The sequence below is a fragment of the Heterocephalus glaber genome, unplaced genomic scaffold (genome assembly GCF_053883595.1).
Source record: "Heterocephalus glaber isolate CG9 unplaced genomic scaffold, H.glaber_assembly_v1.0 deba00001461, whole genome shotgun sequence".
Classification (NCBI taxonomy): domain Eukaryota; kingdom Metazoa; phylum Chordata; class Mammalia; order Rodentia; family Bathyergidae; genus Heterocephalus; species Heterocephalus glaber.
In genome coordinates this window covers 25,589,609-25,615,522 of record NW_028258308.1, presented here as the reverse complement: position 1 = coordinate 25,615,522, position 25,914 = coordinate 25,589,609, and positions in this window count along the sequence as shown.

Genomic DNA, 25,914 nt, shown 5'->3' with positions numbered 1-25,914 from the left:
CAATGCTTAAGATGAATAAAATATTTTATTACATTAGAAATAAAACAAGTTTAAAGCACTTTTGTTAATTTATAAAAACAGTAGGCAATTTATGGATAGTTATTCTCATAGTTTCCTTTTAATATAGCCTTGCTGGGGAAAAGCAGGAAACTTAACTACCCATCACTGGCTCTGATAAAGCATTATTTAGTCATTGGGGTGCATAAAAATCCACATTTTTCCCAGGGCATAACTATAAATTGGGAGTAAATTAGTCAGCTCTGGAAACTCCTTTAACTTGTTTGGAAGGCTAGAGTTCCATGTGTGCCACTGATGCAGAGTTTATTAAGTGACAATTACATGCTTGAAAAATCAACCTCAATTATTATTTTGGAAAACATTTTGAAGTAAGTTGAGGCTGATTTTGCAAGTAAGTAAGTTTTTTTAACATTTAGTAAAAAGTATTTTCACATCCTTCAAATATCTAGCATCTTTTTATTAGATAGATATCAGTGTGTATACATTTATAAATTTATAATTTACTAAATCATGTAGAATATAATAATAGATTTCAGCACTTAATTTTCATGCAGTTATGAGCCAGAGAGGAAGCACATTGTTTTGTTGTTACCAATAAACAGTATTCTGAGGCAGTATTGATTACAACACCCTAACATATACTTATAAGTTTTATTGCTTTCATGTTTGGAAGACTATTGGCAGAGTTAATTGCATTTTCCAGTATGAATGTTCTAAGAAGAGAAGAATAACACTTGAGTAATTGAATGTTCTATCTAATGATGATGGGCATTTATAATTTCATACTACTGAAAACACTAAGTGATTTAAAGAAATGCTACTTTCACAGAATGATTGCTTTGGATGATTTAACCAATCAACTGTTATACTTTATCAAATTGAATATTAACATAGTTCAATTGCATAACATGTAAATTGGACATTATGAATTAAAATATTTGATTTTCAGAGAAGAAACTTTTAAAGAAAATAAGAATTGTTCTTGTATTGGATTTACCCTGAAAATATGAAACCTGATATATTTCTCTTTCTCTATCTTTACAACTTTAAGATTTATTGTGGTGATCCTTTTCAAGTACACATAAAACCAAACATATTTCTATTAGAATTTAAATCACTACTGTTTTTTCCTTTGTCTATGTTTTCTTGTTAGTTCACTGATTATTGGACAAACATTATTCTCTGCCTTCTTAAAGTCTTGAGCTATTATAATTTAATGTATTCTTAATACTAAAATTTTTCTGATTTCAAGATTATTTCCCCTACTATTAATTTTAAGAATCTCTTATGGTAGTTGAAGTGAGAATACAATTAACTGTCAAGTCACTTTAAAGTTCTGCTTTTACTGATAGAAGGACCAAGAGAAATAAAAGAAAAAGCAAATGTTAAAATGCATCTGCTCATGTACCAATATGTTACTATATTAAACATGTATCATTGAAAAATTAAAGTACTTATGCAAAGAAAGAAAGAAAATAAAATATAAAAAGAAAAATATATTATTGGAAGAAATAGGTGTCTTTCCTTGTGTGTTGTAACTACTTGATTCATCTGCCTCAATAGTCTGTTAAAACACTATATTCAGAAAAATTGCCACTGTTGTCTTCTCAAGATTTATAAGACATAAAGACTCATTTATTACCTGTTTCATGGACTATCCTTGTTTAGAAAGAATAAAAAAAGATTATTAAAGGAAGAAATACATCAATTATTCAATCTATAAAATAAACCTATCCAATTTTCATTGTTTATTTCAAGTTGTCATAAATAATTTTTCCTGTATGTTAACTGAGAGAAAATTCTTTAGATGAACAAGACAAAATATTTCTTGGTTTCCCTAAGGTGTACAGTTTTTTTCTTTATCAAATTAGACTGAATCTTTTGAGCCTTGTGAGTTATCAACTGGACTACACATTTCTCAGATATAATTTTTGATTAGCCACTATGTTATAAATACTTTTCAGGAGGAGGTGATTTCTTACAAAATATCTTTTCTCAAACATTTCTTATTTTTTGTAACAATATGGCTTTTCAAGAACTCTCCCGATATTTTTTCCTTTTCATTAAATCCCCCAAAAATATGCTTCACTAAAAGTTAAAAATTGAATTTCAGATAAGGAGGAATGTAGGAAGTAAACATTTTCTTCGTGCCAGAGAATTCATGACAAAAGGCTTCCCTGTATTTAAATAAGCCATCTTGTAGAACTAGAAGAGGAATTATGTAAGTGAATGCAAACACATATCCTATATACATTCATATTACATATAGATAGGAAGGAATATGAGAAAGATATTAGTTCATATGTTAGAGTTTGGGATGAAGGAGAAAATGAGAACATTTGAGAGAGAAGAGGTTGACAGTGGAGCTTGAGAAAAGCTCCATGTGTCATGGATTAATATTCCTATGAATATTATTAATAAAATCTACTTAAGATGAAAAGAGTGGAAAATTTTATACCCATTTTATTGCAGGAAAGCACATTAAAAATAGCTGTATGATACCACTTTTTATTCATCTGATTAGCAAATTTAGAAAATCAGATCCTAAAACCTGACAGAGTTATAAAAGTGCTCATGTATTTTTATGCTTATCCATATTAATAGATGCATTCTGTACAGCAGTCTGGAATTATTCAGTGATATTAAATAAGTGTATGACTAGGAAGGCAGGGATTCCAAAGAAACTCAGGTATAGGTCCATAGGGTACCATGTAGAGAAGTTTCACCAATGCTGTTTGAAAGCAACATCTTGGAAAATACTTATAATCTCTAATCATTGTACTTCTCCCATATTAAAACATTGATTTATATATTTTATTATTAAATTTTAAATTTATGGAATTTAAAAGAACATATAAATATATATGGATATATTATATATTGTATCCTAAAATATATGATTTATTGTAAATTATATAATGTTTAATAATATATGATATGTATATATGTGATAGCACATACACATGTATACCACAACTGTCCCTCTAAATATAATTAGTAAAGGAGAAATGAATCTCTTCACATAAACATTTGAAACATCACATCATTTAAACATTTTAAACAGTATCAAGGCTCTTGCTACATTGTACACAGAATTCTACAAATGAATATGGTAAATTAGTTGAAAATTATGAATCAAAATATTGAAAATGATATGTACTTAGAGTAAGATGCACCATAAATTATTTTTCCTTTGTTGTAAAAAAAAATCCTGCAGGGATAGTATATTGACATAAATCTAATCCTATTCTTTTTTTTTTTTAACACTGCCAAGCATTTTATTTACAGTTAACTTTTTAAAGATGTCATTCACTTGTGGCATAACAAAATTATAAGGAAAAAATAGTAGCTAACATTCAGTAGTTACTATATATTACCACTCTAGTAGGGTTATACTCAAAAACACAATTTTTTATGTCCCTTTCAATGATGCAGTAACTTGAAAAGCTAGGTCCCATTTAAATAGGAGACAACTGAAGCACAGAGAGGCTAAGTAACTTGCCTTCAGTTACACAGGAGATCTGTGGCATGGCTGGCCTTTCTACCCAAGCAGTCTAATTTAAGGATCCCTGTCATTGAGGCTGAGGGTGTATCTCAGGGGTGACCCCTTTCTTAGCATGCGCAGGGCCCTGGGATGGAAAGGGAAAAGGGAAAGGAAAAGAAAATCCATTGTTCTTACCTGTTATGCTACTTTGCTTCTCTTTCCCGGCCCCCATTAACTTTATTGGTACATTTTAGGTATAAAATACAGTTACATTCATCATTGGGATCTTGTACCATTACATGAGTCTCTTGGTTCTTATTTTTTTTCCCCTTTCCTTGCCCTCCCTTCACCCCCTCCAGCCATCCCTATCTGCAAAGACCTTGTTTCCATTTTTTTCCCTTCTCATATTTTTTCCTTTCCCTTTTTTCCCTTCCCCTACCCCTCCCAATTCCCCTGCTCTTTTAGAGCTTTTCTTCCTGTTACACAATATCAGTTATACATTTTTTAAATTACAATATTTTGATCTAGGAGACATTACCACAGATTTTACAGAATTTAAAAAGATATAGAAAGCATATTACAAAAATCTTTTTTGAAATAAATTTGACAACTTCTAAGAAGTACCTTGGAAGACAAATTAATGAAACTAACTCTGGAGGAAATATAAAATTTGAATAGCGCCTGTTAAAGAAAGTATATTCCTAGCTTGAAAGCCTACCTACATGATAACAGCAGGCTGACAAACATTTTAACTGATAAATTATATCAAACAATTAAAGCTGAAAAAAGAAGGAACACTTCTCCCCTCATTTTAGGAAATCAACATTGTGCTAAGCCTAAAACTGGATAAAGATAATAGAAGAAAAAAGTATGAACATAGATAGAAATTTGTTTAACAAAACAAACTATTAGAAGTCAGATCTGGCAGGATGTAGAAAGTGGTTTTGTTATAGGGATGGCAGTGTTGGTTCAGCCTTGGAAGATCCACACCCAAAAGTCATCATTTTAACAGGGGAAAGGAAAAAGCCATATGATCCTGTCATTAGTTGGAGAAAAAGTATTGGACTAAATTCTACAGCTGTTCATGGTAAAAGCTATGAGGAGCCTAGAAGTAGAACAGAACCTTCTCAACAGATCAAAGACATGTACTCCATACTTCCAACGAAAACTCCTTCTATGAATGGAGAAGATACAATGCTTTCTCCTTAAGGTGGGGAACAAGGGCAGATATGCTTACTCTTTACCTGTCCATTAAACTTTGAAACCTAGGCCCCACCAAAATAATCTGGCAATAAAATGACACAACTAGGATAGGATTGGCACAGCAGAAGCAAAATCTTTATATGTAGATGAAATGATCATCTACAGAGAAAATACTAAGAAATCTCTAGGAGCCCCAAGAACTTGTATTTGAATTTAGCAGGATTAGAAAACACAAGGTATATATAAAAATTCAGGTCTGTGTATACTTGCTATAAATGAAGAATTGGATATTGAAATGTAAAAGTTATGTAGGAGTACAAAGGACCTAGAAAAGTTAAAAACAAAAACAAAAACAGTGTTGGAAGACATTTAGTACCTAATTTTAAGACTTCTTCTAAAGCTACAGTAATCAAGGCAGTGTTGGTGTAAGGAAAGACATATTGGAATAAAACAGAGAATCTAGAAATAGAACCACATATATATGGTCCACTGAGTTTTGAAAGATTATTTAACATTAGCATTTTATAGAATATAAACTCAATTCAAGAGCCAAGGAAGAGACAGTGTTTTCAGCAAATGGCACTAGAACACCTGGTATCCGTATATAAAAAATTCACCTCAACCCTTTTTTTCCATACATGAAAATAACTTGAAGGGATCTATGAACCTAAATAAGAAAGCCTAAATGTATGACACTTTAAGAAGAAATTATAAGGGAAAATATTTGTGAATTCAGGGTAGGCAAGAACTGCCTAGGATACAAAAAAAATGAGGTATAAAAGAAAAAAATGATAAATGAGATTTCATCAAAATTTAGAACTTTAAAGGACATCATTAAAATGAAAAGTAATCCTTAAACAGACCATATTTCCAATGCATATAACCTATGACCAGAATATATAAAGAACTCTTACAGCTCATTAATAGACAACTCAACTAAAAAGTAGACATAAGAAGATGATAAATAGCCAGTACAGCACAAGGAAAGCTATGCAACTCTAGATTCAGAAAAATACTAATCAGTACAATAATAAGATTGAATTATACACTCATTAGGGAGATGAAGTTAAAAGTTTTAAAACCCTTGTCATGACTTTTTCTTTTTGTTGGGTTCTCCCCCTATGCGTTTAATTTGTCATGCCCAATGGATTCATTCTGCTGGGTTTCCTCGGGTTGTGATCCTCATTGTCTTTTCCTGGGGTATTGTCTAAAATTTTTTGGAGTGCCAGTTTGTTATTCACGAAGTTCCTGAGGTGCTCTTTATCATGAAAGTATCTTATTTCTCCAACAATTTTGAAAGATAGTTTTGCAGGGTACATCAATCTGGGTTGGAGGCTGTTTTCCTTTAGGGCTTGAAATATATCACTCCAAGCTCTTCTTGCCTTGAGGGTTTGCATTGAGAAGTCTGCTGTGATTCTGATGGGCTTTCCTTTGTATGTGATGTGTTTCTTTTCTCTAACTGCTTGTACAATTTTGTTCTTCTTTTGGGTTTCTGGAATCCTAACAATTATATGCCTATGTGTAGATTTTTTTTGATCAAGGCTATTTGGAGTCCTATATGCCTCACTTATCTCTATGTCAAGTTCTTTTCCCCTCCTTGGGAAGTTTTCTGCCATCACTTCTGTGAATAGTTTTTTTATGTCATCTGCACTCTCTCTTGTTTCTTCATTGACTCCGATCAGTCTTATGTTATTCTTCTTTGCATCGTCAACAGCTGCTGGATTGATTTCTTGTGGTCCCTTACAATTTTAAAGTAATTTTTGTTTTCCTCCTCACTAATTGCAATCTTATCTTCTATATGTGAAATTCTATCCTCACATTGGTTCATTCTGCTGCACAGACTTTCTATGGAGTTTTTAATCTCTTGGAAATCTTTTTGCATCTGTGTTATGGATTCCATTTGTTTCCTATGTTGGGATTCCATCATGTTCCTCAGATCCTCTATTTTTTAATCTGTGTCCTCTCTAGATTTATTAATCATGTCTTGCACCATGAGCAAATCTTTGCTGTTATCTGAGTAATTATTTCTGATTTCATGTTTCCCAGATCCTCTTGTTGTCAGTTCAGAAAGTCCAGGTGGTTGAGTATCAGATTGTTCCATCTCATTTCCCTTTGGCGTTGCTGTAGGTGATCTGGAACTCTGTTTTTGAGGCTTGTTTATGTGTTTTCTCATTTCCATGGGGGGGGGTGCTTCTGGGGCCCACACAGCTCACCTTCTCTGCCCTAGGAGCTTGGGATGGCAGTGGGGGAACTTCCTTCCAGGTTCTGGGACTGGCTCAGCTTCTCTGCCCTAGGAGCTTGGGATTTTCAGTGGGGGAGCTTCCTTCTGGGTGCTGGGACCAGCTGAGCTTCTCTGCCCTAGGAGCCTGGGATAGAGGTGGGGGAGCTTCTGGGTGCTGGGACTGGCTGAGCTTCTCTTTAATCCTATTCTTAATGTGATAATATTAGTATCCTTAAGCTTGAACATGAAAGTGAACACAAATTTCTTCCCATGTTTTTTGCCTGAAGAATTTGATGGACAAAGGCACAAGTAGGATTGATGTTCAAGTATTTTCCTATAAGTTTAGAAAATAATCTGCAAGCCCCTTTGGACAAATTTTTATTCATATTCATGAAAACAAGGTTAAAATAAAAACTAAGTGCATTATAGTCTCTTCACTTCAAGGTTGAGCATAAATGCAAACCTACAATTATTAATATGCACAGAAATGTTCATCCATGACATTGCTGATGTCCTTTGTTGATGTTTCTTTGCAAGAAAAACGTCGTCATAAGTTTTGTATGTCCTGCTGAGCCTTGGTGATTTTGCCATATAAAGGAAAAAGAAACCAATCTAGAATACAAGTATTTCAAAATAACATTTTCTTTTCATATAAATGTGCTTAATACTAATATTTTAGAAGATTTAGAAAACTAAGAGAAAAATTATTTTATTCCACTAAAGATGATATAAAATACAATAAAATATTTTCTAGTTTTCTCTGAGAATGTGTATATATTAAAGAATTGTGTTTTAAACAAAAGTACACCACAAGCAGATTCTCACTTGGTTTTGTTCATTTAAAATATAGTTTTTAAAAATAAATATTTTATATTATTTTATTACTTTGGTTTATAAATTAATGAAGCAGGCTATTGTGATTTATTTAACACTCTTTTGTTGAGACATTTGGTTCCCTATTATTCTTGTTTAATATCACTATAAAAATAAAATCTTTGCACACATTTTCATAAATAAATCCCTAAAAAATAGAATTAGTGGTCAAGGAGGACATAAATATTGAAGCTGTTCACATTAGCAATTTTCAGCATTTTTACAAGCGGAGTTGAGAAAAAGCAGAATTAGATTGGAACAGACTGCTTAGGCGTGGGTCAGAAAAGCTAGTGTCACCAGAAAATTACCAGGCTGAGAAGCGAAATGATGATCTGTTTGAAAGGACAAGCAGGTTGTCATGTAATGAAAACACATGAAACAATTCTTATCCTGAAGTTAATAATAAAGCTAGATCACAAAAGAAATAACACAGTGGGAGAATCTGGAGGAGGATAGAAGAGGTTATAATCATGAAAGGGTATTTGTACTTGTCATAGGTGTTAGAAAATGTTGAGAGTTCAAATATTATCAAGCTGGATGGAGTTCAGTTGAAAGTATTGTGGAATTTAAAACTATTTTTGAAATAATTTATAGTTATTTGTTCTATCAAAAATTTCATTTAATTTTTTGCTATACAGAACTTTTTAGGCATGCATTGCATTTTCAAAATTATATTGCATTCATGAGATTATGAGTAAGACAAAAAAACCAGATATATGATTATCACATTTTCTCTTTGCAAAATATTTTTTCTTGAAATACATAAAGCCTTTGGTAAGCCCTGACTATTAAAGCAAAGTCTTTCTTTGAGAACTTTTAATTAGTTTTGAGAGCAAAATGTGTGTTCCTTGCTAAAGAAGCCTTGCATTATCATCCTTTCAGTGACAAATCCTTTACCTAATATGTTGCTGTTGTCCAGGACTCATTAATTCTATTGTTCTCCTTGTTGTTAGTGCTCATTACTTTGCTCATTTGAAATCAGAACAGGTCAGAAAGGTTGAAAAGTTTTTTTTTGGAATGTGTGTCCTGAAAATAAACAGCATATAAGATAAAGCCGAACACCTGAGCACTTGATGTATTACATCTCAGTAGCATCTGACAACCCTTACTCCCTGGTGATATAGCTTTTTACCAATAATTTAGTCTCAGTCTGTTAAAAGTCAATTATAGATAGTGCACACAGGCAAGTGGTAAGGAATACCCAGAACAGCTTTTGTAGAGATTATCAAAACATAATTCACCAAAAGGATTTTTACATTGATTTAAAAAATAATTATTTCAAAAACAGTTATAAAGATAAAGGACTAAATACATATAATGAAAAGGATGAAAAAGATATCTTCTTTGTTCTTTTCTGTAAGATATTTTTAAAACCATAAGGTAAATGTTTAACTATTATTTAACTTTTTTATTATAACTAAATGCTTAATTTTTATTTCCATATGTAGTTTTTTAAAAAATTAATATATTTGGTTTTAGGGTTATTGTCCTTGTCCTTTGTTTTAGATTACTTAATGAATAAGATATTAAGAAATGCTAAAAGAGGGGACACAGTTGCAATGATTGTCATCATTAACTGTGTAGATTATTGTGTTGGCATTCTTCAACAAAATAAGGATGTCTTTATTTTTCTCTTTCTTTCTTATCAGTACTTTGGAATTGAACTCAGGGCTTTGCACTGAGCAACATCCTCTGCCTTTTACATTTTTTGTTTTGTTTATTTTTTTCTTTTCTTGAGACAGTGTCATTCTAAGTTGCCCGGGCTGCATTCAAACTCAGAATCTTCCTGCCTCAGCCTCCCAGAGTGCCAGCTTACAGGTGGGCACCATCACTAGCTCACCCTAAGAAACTGAAGCTATTGTATTTACTCAGTAATATCAATTTAGCCAATTAAAGAACTTCAAATACACTAACAATCATAACAAATGGTAGTGATATTCTGCAGTACAGGGGAGTTACTGAAGTCCATTTAATGTATGAGGTGCTGTGATTCAGGTAGCTGACCTGCAAAGACCCATGTGTTAAGGTTTGTTTTCCACTTTTCAAGCTATCAGGAGACAGTGGTTGAGTGGTGGAGCCTAGGGGGAGATCTTCATGTTACTAAGGCTGTGCTCTTCGGGGATATTTGGATCTCAGCCCTTTGGTCTTCTCTTTCACGTCTCTCACATGACGTGAACAGTTTTGCCACAGTGCTGCCTTTCCATAAGCCCAAAAGCAATGGGCCCAGCCAATCAATGACTAAAACCCCAACCCATGAATCAGAATCTAAACTTTTTCTCTGTAAAATCTGATTATCTCAGGCATTTGCTATAGCAATAGAAAGCTAACTAACACCCGAATTACAGAAGCTCTGCCTGCCATGCTGACCAGAAAGCCTTAGCATATGGAATAATTGCATTTAGCAAGCTTCAGTCTATGTGAGTAGAAGGTCTGTACTTGAAACATTTTCCTGCCCTTCAAAAAGAGGATGGCAGAATAAGTTGGGGGGGTTTTCTAAGTTGAGTTTGTTTCTCACTTGAGTTAAAAAAATCAGAAATCTCTCTTTTTAATTTACTGTAGATCGGATTTGTACTACATCCCTATTTGAAGTGAACTTCATGGAATAGTTGTGATATCATTGCAGGAGAAATTGAAAAGAATCAGATGACCCAGCCTTTTGCTACCCATAGAATCTCTCTAAACATCCATCTTTAGCTATTTCCAAACAAAGAGGTCAGAGAGAAGTTCCTTGTAGAATACCTTCTGCATATCTAATAAGAGAGACATCAAACTACATGTTTATGTGTAAGGGTAGGGTCCATTTGTGCTCTTATAGCTAATCATTTGAGATTGGGCAATTTATAACTAGAATAAACTTATTGCTCACAGTTGCAGAGATTAAAAAGTCCAAGAAATGGATGGCATCAGTCTTGGTGTGTGGTGTCGGCTCTGTCTTTGATTCCAAGGTGGCACCTTGAAATCTGTGTCCTCCAAAGAAGTTGAACACATTGTTCTCTCATGGAGGAAGCACAGAAGTGGCTCCCACAGACTTTCCCTATAGAGGCACTGGGGACTGTTCTCATGATTAATCCCTTCCAGGAGACCCACATCCTAATACAATCATATCATGCTTGAAAATGTGAACTGGGGAGCCCATGTGCAGATCAATGAACATACCAATAAAAATTAAAAAATAAGGCCAGGGATTTAGCTCAGTGGTTCTGCTGTCTGCCTCACAAGCACAAGGACTCTAGTTTGATCCCTGGTAACAAAAAAATAAAACATTAAAAAATAAAAGGTTGAATAGGCACAGATATATAAAATATGTTTGACTAATACATCAATTAGCTTTTGACTCTGAATTTTTTGAATTTTAAAATTTTACAAGACAGTAAATTCTTGTGATTATTTTGCTAGATATTGTTAATGTATTTTATATTTTATATTGTTTCTCTTAAATATATCATAAAACTGAATATCTTAAATCCAATCTGAGAGCTTTTAGTTGAAATTATTAATTTTATTATTTGATTTTAGGTGATATGGATTTGATCTGAGTATAATGTATGAGATATTGACATTATTGGAACAAATCTTACCTTTTTATAGTCTTGATTAATTTTTCTATTTCTGACTTTATTCTTCTCTGGTGATTTAAAAAATTACCTTTGTTTTCCCTCTCTATATAATGCTGGTTTAGCAAGATAGAAGAAACTATAACTATTGAACATATTACCTTCCAATCTTTAAAGCTTTGCCTCTTGTTTGGTGATTTCAACTTGAAACATTAGGGAGTCTAATTCTTCTTCTTGATTTTTTTTCTTTTTGATAGTTTTTCCTATTTGTTTATATTGTATTACCTCTGAAACTTTTGCAGGGTCTTTCTACTCCTTAGAATTCTTGAATTTCTCTGTAATAAGTACAGTGTGGGCTTTTTTCCGTTTACCTTCTCAGCTCTAAGCATTCTCTCTTAACTTGGAAGCTTCATCTTGTATTCTTACATTTTTGCCAACAGTTTGTTATAGTCTTTAGTTTTGTATTTTAGACCTATCTGATAACTAAGTACTGCAACTCAAGAAGTCCCCTTTTAGTAATCCAACCAACCTACTGAGTTTATTTTATTAAATGAATGAGATCAGGGATAACTGTAAAATACTACCAACTCATTTTCCTCTGGTGCTAATTATTCTTGTTTTTTAGTTTGGTAATCTTGTTTGCTGGTATTTATTTTGATTAAATGTTTAGTAAGAACACCTTTGTGCATGAGAAACATCAAGCATTATTATTAATCTTTCTGGCTTCTATCTCTGATGACGGTGAATTAACTCTGGGGAAAGACATCATCAATGCCAACTGTCTAATACAAACTGAAGGCAGAGAATAAGGGACCTCTGCAGCTGCTATCAAGCCACTCTCAAGATCATTGAGGAACTTCCCTTGCTTGGTACTCTCTGACTGTATACGTACTGTGCCCCCAAAATTGTTTTTACTTCTTCCCTAAACTGGTTTATGTTTTACATGATTTTTTACTCCACAAATTATAATTATACATAATTATAATGTGCTGTCTTTTTTCAAGAATTTAACATTTTGATTCATTCATGAGATTCTTTTCTCTGTAACATTTTACATATAGAATTTTGTTCCACTGAAAACATCTTTCCTGTTGTTTTGAACACTTTAGAGTGGAAATGGTGGTAGTTAAGATTTCTGTCCTCTAAAACAGGACGGGGGTTTGAATTGAGTTTATGACTGAATTCTTACTTACCATAGTGTAGTTTCTTCTACAGCATTCCACACTGTACACAAATGACTGCGTGATCATTAAGGTTCCCCATTTCCCTTACCTTATGAGTTTGGGGGTTTGTGTGGAAAGAATATATGGTTTTCATCTAAAATAGTAAGAAAGTAAAAATGGAGTCAGAATGCAGTGAAAACTGCTAGTTTGTTTCATTCCAATGATTTCAGTTTTTGAATCAATTTTTCATTCTTAAATTTTATTTTAAATTCTGTATAAAATTTATGCATAATACCTGATAAACGGAATAAATGGACTATATATAGAGAGAGAGGGATGGATAGATAGATAGATAGATAGATAGATAGATAGATACCAAATAGAATAATATAGTGCAGACCCATGAAACCAACATTTAGCCCAAGAAAAAAAGTACCAAAAATCTGGATTGGTATGTTTTTTCCCACTATCCTATTTTATTTTTACCAATCTCATTTTCAATTGTTTCAATTTATCTACTTGTGTTCATAACTCTAAACATGTAATTTATGTTATGCTTATTTTTGAGTTTTAAAAACAACATCTATTGTAAGTTCTCACAATAGTTTAGGTAAATTTCTTTCGAGGCCACTTATTAAAGGTAAGGTCCTCATCCCATGACATCACTGGGAGGCAGTAGAAGCTTTAAGGTGTGGAACCTACTAGGAGGCTTCTGTCATTGAGGGCATGGCTTTGAGGCATTGGCCCCCTCCTTTCTCTCTTTTTAAAGTTTTGATCTCCCTGAAGTGAACAGCTCTCCCCACCATGCACTTCTTACCATGATGTGCCACTTCACCATGAGTCCAAAAGCCAAACTGTAAGCTAACCCTGTACCAGAGCCTCCAAAATTGTGAGGCAAGATAAATCTTTACTTTCTGTTTCCATAACAGAAAGCTTACTGATGCAATTGTTTTCTGGCTCTAACTTGGATCATATAAACCCAGGGGTAATGCTCATTGTCAAGGCCAATTGGAAAACTATAATTCATGGGGAAATCAGAGTATTATGAAGAATCATGGCCTCACCAGGAGTTAAAATTTAGTCTTAGAGTAGATACTGTTCCAGTCTTCCCTACTAAAGTTTAAAAGCAAGTAACAAAAGGATCAAAATATAATCAAATTAACTGTACCCCACAACAGAGATCAAACATATTTAGATAAACAAAAATATCCAGCACCATCTGCCAGCTAATAAAAACTGATGAGGTATGAAAAGAATGAGAAAATGGGAAGCATCCCAAGGACAAAATAAATCATCATTAATTGACTCATAAATGACACGTGTAATTCAATTAATAGGTAACATGATTACAACATATCAATTCAAAGAAAACATTAAACTAAAGGAAAAATTGAGCATATTGTATGCACACATGAAAGATAAAAAGATACTCAAATTATGGAGGAGAAAACTATAGTCCCTGATATTTAAAAAATGAATTAAATTGGATGTGTTTAGTGTAGATTGAATAATGTTAATGAACAAAGTATTATAAAAATTAATGAAAAAAAAATGAACTTGAACCATAGTAATAGAAATGATTCAAATTGAAACATAGTGAGTATGTTTTTTTAAAAAAAAACAGCAACAACAGTGAAACTCTGGATCATCAGTGGCTTGTGGTAAGATTTAAAGTGGTTAAATATGTGTGGAATTGGAATCCATGCAAGAGAGAGGAGAAGTACTGAGAAAAATATTTGAAAGATATACTTGAAAAATTTCCAAATTGGATAAAAAGTATAAATGCACAGTTGCAAGAAAGCCAATGAACAATATTCACGGAGGAACCCACCCCAAGGGACAGTGTATTCAAACCTTAAAAGTCAGTGACAAAGAGAAAAACTCAGAAGCATGAGAGGGAAGAAGTAAACTTGTATGGAAGAAAGAATAAGAGTAACTGCAGTTTTCTCATGAGAAAACATTGACTCCTTTTAGACAATGGAGTATCTTGGAATATTGAAGAGAAAAAAAACCTGTCAATATCAACCTTGATTCTATTACTACCTTGTGAAAATATCTTTTAAAAGAGCAGTGATGTAAGATTTTTCCAGACATACAAAAGTTGAGTATGAAAACTTCAACTTTTATGAGATAGTTCTAAACAGCTTTACAGGATTAAAATTTGTCATTTTTAATTTTCACCCACTTAACAGGTATGATTATAATATTGATATACATTTCACTGTGTACAAACATCTTTTTGTTTGCTTTTTGACTATGTATGTTTCTTTTATATCTATTTGTTCTTTGCATACTTTTTATTCATTTGCTTGACTTGTTCTTAATGACTTGTGTTTTGTAAATAAGTTTTTGATATACACATATATATCATTATAAGCATGATATACATGCTTATAATCATCTCTATTTTAAACTGTCTATTGACTAATAATATTTTGATGAATGTAGTAGCTTATAAATTAATTTTTATATTCAAGATTATAAAATATTCTTAATAATTAATTTAAAAATTTTAAAGATATGAATATCCCTTGCTTTGTTGAGTGTAATATGTTCAAATTTCAGTCACTGTGGTTCATTAAAATAACACTTGTCCCCCAACTACATAATTCAAATTCTAGTTACCATGGTGTATTAACTATGGGTGATTGCACAAAGCATAAACTTCACTGGGAGCTTACCAGTCCAAAAATGGCTACAATAAACAACAGAAACACACAGACTTATACCATAATCAGTGTAAAGCATTATCACTTCTTTCAAAGTCTACTAATGATTACTCACTATATATTTCTTATTAGATTCATAGATGGCAACACATGTATATTGTCTTTTCTCTCACTGATAAACTTATGTGACATTTTAAAATAATAGATCAGCAAAAGATAGGATTGACCAAAAATGATGAAAATGTATTAAGAGAAAGAAAATGATGACCCTGTCAGTGGACTGCAAAGTAAACAGAAGTGAATTTACACAAGAAATAGCTGGTATGAGAGTGTTGACTGCACTGTCATTTGAAAGATGCTAGATGTGCAGCAGTGACAGCAAATTTATCCCTGTAATTGATGAAGGAATTGTGATGACAAAATTAAGGTCACAGAGGAAATGACACTGGTTAAAAACAAAACAAAACACTTGAAAAAAAAAAACACGAAAGGAACTCTTAGAGATAATTCACAGCTTTCAATGCACTATGTAGGAAGTGGTGGATGCTAATCCAAACTTCTTGCAATTCCCCAGAGCATAAGAAAAATGAATGCTCTGTACTACAAGTTATGCAATTAAAAAAAGGCAGACTTGATATTTTCTTTCAAAGGAACAAAACAATAATTCTTAGTGTTCTTAACGTTTAACTTGCTACTAAATAAATTTTAGTTTTACTATATTTTTCATTCCTGATACAATTTTAAGCAACAAGAAGAAAGTTTTAATGGTTTGGAAGGAAACTTAAAGCTCATGAAACAATAATTTTTTTCATTGATTGTGAAGATCATTTTACAGTTTCAGCTTACTCAGTGACTATTATCATCCTATGTTACCATGCAAGCAAAGACTGACTCTGTTGCTTTTCACCTAAAATCCTTATCACATCTAGTATTTATGGTTTAGAAATTTTAAAAGTAAAACCTTATTGTACAAGGTACAAATTTATTTTTAAATATGGATATACAATTTTTTACTATCACAAATTGAACAATACCTCTCTTTCCTTATTGACTAAAAATGCCATCTATTTTACATATCTCTGTTGCATATATCAGTATTTCCAACCCTTCTAACACACCTTAATGATTACTGTCTATTCCCCCCCATTACCATGATAATTTAATTAAGCTATGTATACTAAATATTTATATTTCAAAAGGAAACCCTTCTATTTTGTCATGTATCAGAAACATCTAGGTTATCTTCGGTGCTTTGAACAGTCATACAAATCTAAGAATAATAAATATGCCTAGATGTTTAGTCTCAGGAGAAAGAGTGAGACTAAATTAATTTTTGCCTTAATACACATTTACAACTTTATCTTTTAGATGAATTAAAATATTTATCATTATGTAGTTGCTTCTTTATCCACAAAAATTTTCCCCTTATCTATACTTTGTTTGAGATTAATTTACCCTTTTCAAGTTTCTTTGGCTGGGTATCTTTCCTGGTATATTGTCTTTACTTCAAGTTTCTCATGTATTTTACATTTTAGATGTATTTGTAACATTCTACAGCTGGAGTTTGGAAAAATATTTTACTCCAACATAATAGTCCTCCATTTTTCCTTTCCCCAATTCCTGATGACCAAACTTCTACCTTCTTTCTTTGTGATTTGATTATTCTGGGTAACTCATATAAATGAAATCATATAGTATTTGTTCTTTTGTGATTGACTTCATCACTCTGCAAAATATCTATAAGGTTAATTTGTATTTTAAAATGTGTTAAAATTGTCTTCGTTTTTAACACAGTACTATTCCATTGTATGTATATACTACATTTTGTTCATCCACTCATCTGTGGATAGATTTTATTTTTCCATCTTTTAGCTCTTGTGATTAATGCTACTATGAGTACTTGTGTATGCTTGCTTGAATATCTACTTTCAACTTTTTTTTTTGGTACCAGGGATTGAACTTGGGTCCTTGCACTTGTGCAGCAGGTGGCGAAACCATTGAGCTAAATCTCCGGCCCCTCAACTTTTTAAATATTTACCCAGAACTGGAATTGCTTGATAACATGATATTTCTACTTTTAAATGCATGGAGAACTGCTAACCTCTTTTTCCTAACAGCTGTACAATTTTGAATCCCCACTAACTTACTATGAAAAAATGCTCATGGACAAGCAGAGTAGAATACAATAGACATTCCAGAAGATCTACAAATAAGGAGTGAATAATTTAGAGCAAAGTTTTCCAGGTATGAATTGTTCTCATTTAAAGTACTGTTTAAAAACATTTTCCTTGCACACCCCACACAAAATGAATTTCTGAGATAGAGTCTGGTAATCTGCAATTTGTTTATACTTATATTTGAGAACCACTAGTCAAGGGGAAAAGGAGCGATCAACTTGAAAATAGTTTGTATTTATGTATATATGTGTGTATGTAGGTATGTGTATGTATGTATGTGTGTTTATGTATGTATGTATATATGGCAGTGCTGACGACAGAATCCAGGAACTTCTGCATACTGAACAATGGCTCAGTCATTGAGGTACATCCCCAGGCTTTATACAGCTGTGATTGTCAGTATATTGGTTATCCAATAGAAAGTGGCCAATTGAGTATTTAAAAAAAAAAGTTTCCCAGAAAAGCACAAATGGAAGATGTCTTAAATATAAATAGAATCATACTTTAAGTGTAAGATGTTTTCTTAACCTTTCCTTCAATTTACTATAATAAACATCTTGAAGAAAGACGTGACTGCAAAATGTGCTATTAAAAGAAGCAAAAATAGATGGTTGAATGACACGTTGTTTAAGTTATATTTGGAATGATGATTTTGGGAGTACCACTGTATATACAGTATTGTTTTTAACCAAAACAAGTTTATTATGACAAATACTATATACTTGAATAGCATCTGAATAGTATTTGAATTAATTAGAAGATTGTAACATTTGAATTAATTAGAAGACTAAGAAATAGACTGTAATAGTTAAATTTTGAATTTATCAGTATCATTTAATGCCATTTGCAAATAAAGAATTTGAACACGTCTTTTTTTTTCATAATATTTATTGTTTTTGCATGCCCAGTATATGCCTCATGTTCTCAGGTTCACGTTCTTATTTTCTAAGTGTCACATACTTATCAGGTGTTTCACTTTACTTCACAAATGTCTAAAGAAGGAACCTAAGCCCCTACTCAAAATATATCTGCTTTATTAAAGAGGATTATCAACTGGAGGGGTGTATAGCTACTATAATAGTGAATGTATGCCAATTAGTCTTGGAACCTTGTAAATAACACAGATGGGAATTTAGTTTACTTAGGTTTCTGAATATACACCATATGCTGATTTTGAAATCTAAATACTATAAGAACAGCTGCAATGTGATGAAAGTAATCACATCATGTTAGCCTTAATCAGAATAGCTCTTGAGACAGTAAAGGAGTTGATACACTGAAAGAAACAGCTGGCTTTGTTTTGCATTATAATTCCCAGTAATATGAATGAAACCCAGCTGCTGATGATACTGATTAATTATGCATCAAACTATACTTTTTTACAGTAATAGTTGAACATAAAATTTCCAAAGTTTTTCTTGTTTCTCTTTTTAACATATTAAAAACAGATTCTTTCTACAGAATTTGATTTTATGTGGAAATTATACAGAACCTGCTTTAAGAAGTGATGAAACTGCTACAGCTGCAGCATTTAAGTACGTGTAGTGGTAAATTTTGACCTTGTCAGAGAGAAACAGCTGAATTATGATTCAGCTCCTGTGAAAAATGATGTCTCCAATATTAGATTAATCTCCTGTAAACTTTACTATTCTGCATTACCAAGCCTTGTAAATGTCATCTTTATCCATCATCCTGAGGTATTTTGATGTTGCTTGTATAGTAATTATGATTTTATTTTTAGTTTTTCTAAAGAGACAGTTATTTCCCTATTAAATCACACTTTACATATTTATTACAAATTTCATCAAAAGATCCACAATATCCTTCTGAAAAATTAATAATATGTGTTTAGTTTCCATGTAAAGTAGCAAATAGAAGGATGAGTAAGATGGAGAGTTAGAATTGACATCATGTTTATATGCATATATTTTCACTCAATATATGAAGTATTAATCAATTATGGTCAATTTGTTCCATTAATGTGTTAGTTTTGCAGAATTTGAAATTGATAAATGTCCACATTGGTAATGACTTCTGTGGAGGGTAAAGAATGCTGCACAAGTGAGCAAGAACAATAGTTCCAATTCTTCTTCAACTAAGTGACTATTACCATAAATAAAGTTCACTTCAATAGACCTCTCTTTGCTGGTTTACCAGAAACTTAAAGTACCTACTTCAAATGTTACTTCAAGTGTTCCACAATGCTAGACATTTATTTAATTTAATGCATGAAGAATATTTTTTACTTCTACATTTTATGTATCAGCATATTTGAACATATGTGCCCATCAATATTCATTGATCAAATACATTTTATATGAAAATACAGGAATAATTATGTCTGGATATGAAAAACTGCAAAAAGGCCATAATAATTTGCAATCAACTCTACATCATGTGATGGAGTCTCTTTTTCCACTGCTGTAATCTGGGCTGGGGACATGATTTCATTTGTTACTACAAAAATTACATAGGGCTGGGGATTTAGTTCAGTGGCACTGTGCCTGCCTTGCAAGTTAAAGGTCTCAAGTTCGATCTCCAGTACCAAAAAAAAAAAGAAGACATCATGCCACCTCTGAACTCGACATATTGTAGCTTCTCTCTTACTGTCTTCAAAGTCTAATCTGCACTGTCAATAACCCTAGGTTAGAGTTCCAGATTTTAAGAGTTAGCTAGCCATCTTTGGAGGTAATCTACAGATGTATAGCTGATATATTTAAAAAGCACATTATACAATTAGATAAACCCAGCCAATTTTCAACTCACAGAATTTGAGCTGAATAAATGTTGCTTATTTTAAATTACTGTTTTGTTATGGGTTATTATGCAGTAATAATCTATGTAGTAATTAACATCCATTGAGCCTCTATGTCATTTCAGGCACATATCATAGCTTGTCTCATTGTCCATAATCCAATTTCTAAGTAGGAATTTTATTTACCCCCAGTTACAGATAAGAACCATGCCTGCCACCTGCCTCACAAGCATAGGGTTCTGAGTTCGATCCCTGCTACAAAAAAGCAAAACAAAACAAAACAAAAACCCATGAAGCATTGTACTTAGTAACTTGCCTGAGGTTCCGGGGCCAGAAATCTGTGGGACTATGATTTTAACTCTGACAAAAGCTAATATCATAATCATGACTGCTCTACATTTAAATGAAGTATAATTTGGTGTTTTCTCATGTCTTACCCTCTATGATATGGACACTGCATAGGTGTTCATTACCATCCAACTTTGCAGAAGAATCTAACATTATGTTCTTCTCATTTAAAATACCTGCATATTTAATGTGGTTATCTTGTTCAGGAGTCAATCGTATTGCTCCCAGAGTTATACTTTGGATTCTTATTGCATAAGTACTTGTGTATTTGGTGTTACGGCCAGAGTTTTAAAATCAAGTTCCTTGTCATTGTATTATCCGTGTAGAAGGAAAATTTATTACTCATCTTACAAGTTGGAAACTAAGATTCACTTATAGTAACAATATCTAATTGATTCTTTAGTGCAGAGATATGATACCATTGAAATATCTATAAATAAGGATTAATTACTCCTTTGAGATCTGACTTCAGAATATTTCTTTCTATGTGAAATACAATTTGAGTAAATATCAATGGATTTGCCCATGATCTCTGGAAATTTTACACCATTATAAAGTATGTTTGAAACTTATGATTCAATATATGTGTATGCGTGCCTACTTGCACATTTCTATGTTATATGAGCATTTTAAAATTTTAACTCTCCATTAATAATGAAATAAAAATTAAAGGATAAGAAACACTATAAATTTGATAAGTTTACATGATTTCATGAAATAAGGAGCATATTTCAATATTGCCTAACTACATGAATTATACTTCCCTTTTCCTTAAAGTAGTTCCAGAGGTGATTTCTTACCAAAAAATACAGAAAAAATATCTTAGTTATTAAAAATGAAGGCTTATTTTGTTACTAAGCAATAAATAAATTTTAAAATTTATTTTATTAAATTATAAAATGTATTTATTTTATTAATTTTCTTGTTAAGCTATTTCTTATTAATCTATCCCCCTTAAAAGCCAAGAGCACATAATGAATCTTCTGAAAATTACTTTAAATACAATTCTTTTTTAAAATAAATTTTATTTCATATAATCATAGGCAAGAGACAAAAATTCATTTGACTCATAAGAGGATATTTTAACTTTATTTATTTATTTATTTAACTCATTTCTATCAAATGAGGATCTAGTTATTGCCTTATTCAAAATTATGTTGACTAATTAAATGTATGGCATTGTACTAAACCAATGGTGCAAATTGCTAAACTCTGCTTTATGGCTCATCTATATTCATTGAAATTCATTAAGTGTATACATGGTCAAGAATAATCCTTTGACTTTAGCAAACTCTGTTATAGAAGCAAATCTGCTAAAACAGAAGTATGGGCTTATATAAACTTATAATTTAGAGTTTCCTAGAGTGAAATTTAGAAAATAAAATTTTTCCAAAATGTCTCCTGGGGAAATTACTGAATTTGTCTTTGTCTGAATTGATTGAACATTCTTCTACATAAAGTGAAACTTGTCCAATAATTTATACCACAGTATTATGCCACTGACAGCTCTTGTGTTAGTGACTGGGCTTTGAGACACCACCTGGTGGAAAAATACCTCACATCTAAATGAGGTTAAAATTATCTCTAGGTTGTTTTTACTTTTTTCCCCAAGAATCTGTGAGAGATCTGTAAATGTTGGCACTGAAGCATATGGGAGTTCATTCTAGCACACCATTCTAATCATCTCGTCTACTCCTTTGCAAAAAACAAAGAAATTTCAGCCATAGAAATGAGGTCAAGCCATCTTTCCATTGTTAGTGGAAAACATAATTGATTTCCAAATTGTTTGGATAGAATCTATTCACATTTTTAAGAAAATCTTCTGTACTCAGAGTCCATCAATTCAAATGCTCATTTCATCCAAAAACACACTCATGGAAATATCCAGAATAAGGCCATTGTGTCCCTTCTTCATGGTCGCCCACCCTCACCCTGTAGGGCTTCTTTTCCTACTTTTAATTGGCCCAAACTTGCTCTGCAGAGCCTGTTTCTTTTCCTACTTTTAATAAAACTTTGCTACCATTAAAAAGAGAGAGAAATATCCAGAATAAACATCTGACCACATATCTGGTCACTGTGGTCCAGTCTAAACAGAAGATTAACCATCACACTGAAATAATAAGATGAATCCTTTAAAAAATATAAAATATTAGACAGTTTTATGTTGGACTTACAGATGATAGAAGCCATCATGAATTCTATACCTGCAAGGAACTGAGTTTTCTCAACAGCCTTGATTGGAAGAGGACTTGAAGCCTTACACAAGGTCATAGCCCTGTCTGAATTCTTGTCTGCAGCTGTGTGCTGCTTGAGCAGACAGTGTAGATAATCTGAACCTGACGTCCTCACTTCTGCATTATAGGAACTGTGCTGAAATTAAAGGGTAAGATTTTGAGACACTAAAATTTGTGATAATTTGTTATGCAGTAATAGAAAATTAGTGTATATATTCTCCAAGTCTCAGTCCCGGATACAAGAGAGCTTCCACATAGGAGCACAGTACTTCAGATGCACTGATTGGATGAACTTGTCTCTCATGCCATCTCTGAGCTACCTCTGCCACCGGGTCTGGGCACTGCTTGGGCATCTGTGTTTCTGAAGCTAACAATGGAGACACCTATAAGCCAGATGGACTGAGATAGAGCGAAACTGGCTTCTGGAAACACATGCAGTCCATAATTAGTAGAGATGCTGGCTGGCTAAAGAGTGAAAGTCCAAAAAAAAAAAAAAAAGAGTGAAAGTCCACTAAACTGGACCTCAGATTTTACCAACTTTAAGATATTAGGGTGGATTAGAGAGGATATCACAGAGTCTCCTTGTACTACTTTCTTAATTTATGTAACCTAATGTTGAGAAAGAATACAAAGAAATATATATTAATAGTTTTATTTGTTATTATATTATGGTAACCTATATAAAATTATTTATTTCAATATTTAGTCACAAATAATCTCCACTGAAATGAAAGTTATTGAGTTTGAATGTATTTTAGCTTTCTCCTCTCCCAATCTCATGGGATCATACTCTGAATACATATATTTTTTATCAAGTTGTATATTATTGTGCAAACCATTATAAAATACATGTATCTTCCATTTGAAATAAGTCAGTTTTATTTTAGAAAGTCAGACTTCAAATTACAGACATTACAGGTTTATATTAATAAATTATATGTTTTCTTTTACCCTGTCTTTCAAATCCTTCAAACACGAAAACATTTTAAAACTATACTCAAAGTTTTAAAATTTCACAAAACATATTCTATTCTTGCCATCACTTTTCAATTGAACCCCAATATAAAATAACATTAAAATGTTTTATACAGGTCTTTAGTTTGCTTTATGCATAAGTAAATTATAATTAATGAGTCCTAGAGTCCAATCATTTGTGGTCAGTCATGAATCTGCAAGTGGGACTCTTGGCAATTCACTAAGCTCTATGTTCATTTTCTCCTGTGAAAAAGGGAGATAATAGTATTATAGCTTTTACATGGTGGCTATAAGAATTACATAAATTAATAAACTTAAAACTAATATAACAGCATAGTGATAGCACAACAAATGCATAGTGATAGCACAATAAATGTCAGTTATTAATATATTGATGACTGTTACATATACTATAAAATATTAAATTTCTGATAAAGCAGAAACTTCTTACAAAATCTGTATTTAAGAAAAGTCATTTTACATTACTTTTGATTATATCACATTAAATCTTGGGCCATACTTTCCATACTGTCTGAAGATTTAGAGATAAAATAGCTGCTTTTTTGTAGGAGTATATTTTCCAATCCAGTTTTGGGAAAGAAATTAAGATCTTCGTGTATTGCTCCACATTTGGAGAAGAGCCTTTTGTGTTCAAGTTGTCACTGATATCTACATTATTCCAGACTCATACGACCCTTTGAAGTCAAATTTAAGAGAAATTTTCAGTTTTTAGATTCAGAAAGACTATTTAGCTTTCTCTCTAGAGGCATTTAATCCACCTCTCTCTGGTTTCTTTCCCACTACTGACACAAGTAGAGCTCTTCTATTAGCCTTAGGACTCACACATCCCTCTCCAGTTTCCCCTTTCATCTTCTCCACCAGGAGAGCTTCATGGCTGGGCAGCTTCTGAAACTGGCCAGGACTTCACACTCAGAGATTTGAGAATTGATGCTCCTTGATTGTTGTCTTTGCACTCTTAATAGTTTAATATTTGTATTTGTATAGGATCGTAGTTCATGGGAAAATAAAACATACACTGGGACCTTGGAGCATCAACACACATGGTTTTGCTTGGGGCCTCCTTGGTTCTTCTGGGAAGTTGCTGGACAACTGGCTTCCAGGCAACGACCACTGCCACCCTCGACCCTTAGTGGGAGCCTGGCTGTGGTTTTATGGAGGGCTAACACTGTGTACACTCCCTATAAGCCTGGTGACAGAGTGGACCTCAAGAACTTGTGAGGCTCTGTATTTCCTCATGAGTACTTTTGGTCTGATGGAGTGTGACATTAAGAGCAAATTTTAAAACATCACAATTGTTTTTGCAAAGGACCATAAAAAAGAAGCATCTTTTCTGCTTTTTAAACAACAAGCTCTGCATTTTTACTTTTCAAAGGGCCTCATAAGTGTGTCAGCAGACTTTCCCTAGTCCACTGAATGAATTTCCCTCACTGCTCTTTCCCAGCTCCATCCTTCTAACTCCATCCCTTTTTAAACACCATTTTCCAAACTGTCTTTGAACTTTATAATCTTCCTTTGAACCAAAAGGCAGATGTAGACTCTAGATGAAATTCTTAAGTTACAGAATGGGGAAAACAGCAAAAAAAATAAAAGCACGACAAAAAGAATTAACACTAAATTATCCAACCATAATACTTGGATATATTGCTCAGGGATTAGAGGATGTCTTTTGTTCATTTAAACTAAAAAGTAATAAAAAAAGATGTGAGTGAAAGAATTTTATCTTTATTTAAGACAGGTCATATTTGGAGTGATATTGTCTTCCTGATTTCCCTGTTTTGTCCTCTATGTTTTTCTAATTGTAATACTGAAAGTCCTGTATCCTAGGAAACTAATCAGTCCCAGGCAAATCAAGACTACTGGCTACCCTGTGTGTGCAAGTCACTATCCTAGGTCCATTACATAGTTATCTGAGAACTGTATCTGTTACTAAAATACAAATACGGACAAAAGCCTAGAGGTAAAGGAAATTTTATGGGAAGTGCAAGTCTATTTGTAGCAGAGGAAATGAACTGAAAAATAGTGAATATTTAAGAATGTTAGGTCAGGCAATACTAATTAAAGCAAATCAGAAAAATCTTTATCAAGGCTGAAATTCTATAATAAATGACAAGATATTAATTAGCTATTCACTGAACAATAAAATGAGAGACAGTGAAATCTACAAAATTATGCTGAAATTCTAAATCAACAAGTTCTGAAAAACCGGTTATTTTAAGAAC